This window comes from Arachis stenosperma, chromosome 2 (genome assembly GCF_014773155.1).
Source record: "Arachis stenosperma cultivar V10309 chromosome 2, arast.V10309.gnm1.PFL2, whole genome shotgun sequence".
Taxonomy (NCBI): domain Eukaryota; kingdom Viridiplantae; phylum Streptophyta; class Magnoliopsida; order Fabales; family Fabaceae; genus Arachis; species Arachis stenosperma.
Window position 1 is genome coordinate 65,602,139 of NC_080378.1, and position 1,116 is coordinate 65,603,254.

Here is a 1,116-nt window from a genome sequence, read left to right on the forward strand (position 1 = left end):
TAGAATTCTCTGTCTGTTGCTGAGAAGATGATGGAAGAGGCTTGCCATTGCTAAACCTGTTTCTTCCACCATTATTGTTGTTGAAACCTTGTTGAGGTCTCTGTTGATCCTTCCATGAGAAATTTGGATGATTTCTCCATGAAGAATTATAGGTGTTTCCATAGGGTTCTCCCAGGTAATTCACCTCTTCCGTTGAAGGGTTCTCAGGATCATAAGCTTCTTCTTCAGATGAAGCATCCTTAGTACTGCTTGGTGCATTTTGCATTCCAAACAGACTTTGAGAAATCAAATTGACTTGCTGAGTCAATATCTTGTTCTGAGCCAATATGGCATTCAGAGTATCAATCTCAAGAACTCCTTTCTTCTGATTTGTCCCATTGTTCACAGGATTCCTTTCAGAAGTGTACATGAATTGGTTATTTGCAACCATTTCAATGAGCTCTTGAGCTTCTGTAGGCGTCTTCTTCAGATGAAGAGATCCTCCAGCAGAGCTATCCAAAGACATCTTGGACAGTTCAGACAGACCATCATAGAAAATACCTATGATGCTCCATTCAGAAAGCATGTCAGAAGGACATTTTCTGATCAATTGTTTGTATCTTTCCCAAGCTTCATAGAGGGATTCTCCTTCCTTTTGTCTGAAGGTTTGGACTTCCACTCTAAGCTTACTCAATTTTTGAGGTGGAAAGAACTTTGCCAAGAAGGCATTGACTAGCTCTTCCCAAGAGTTCAGGCTTTCTTTAGGTTGTGAGTCCAACCATGTCCTAGCTCTGTCTCTTACAGCAAAATGGAATAGCATAAGTCTGTAGACCTCAGGGTCAACCCCATTAGTCTTGACAGTGTCACAGATTTGCAAGAATTCAGCTAAGAACTGATGAGGATCTTCCAATGAAAGTCCATGGAACTTGCAATTCTGTTGCATTAGAGAAACTAATTGAGGCTTAAGCTCAAAGTTGTTTGCTCCAATGGCAGGGATAGAGATGCTTCTCCCATAGAAGTCGGGAGTAGGTGCAGCAAAGTCACCAAGCACCTTCCTTGCATTGTTGGCATTGTTGTTATTTTCGGCTGCCATGGGTTCTTCTTCTTTGAAGATTTCTGTTAGGTCCTCTACAGAGA

General features: G+C 41.5%; 1 non-coding gene across 1 annotated transcript; it reads left to right on the forward strand.

The window, feature by feature from the left end:
* The first annotated feature begins 559 nt into the window (after positions 1 to 559).
* On the forward strand, positions 560 to 667 carry LOC130964528 (small nucleolar RNA R71). The gene has a single exon (XR_009080618.1). It is a non-coding gene; the product is annotated as a small nucleolar RNA R71 (small nucleolar RNA).
* The last annotated feature ends 449 nt before the right edge of the window (positions 668 to 1,116 follow it).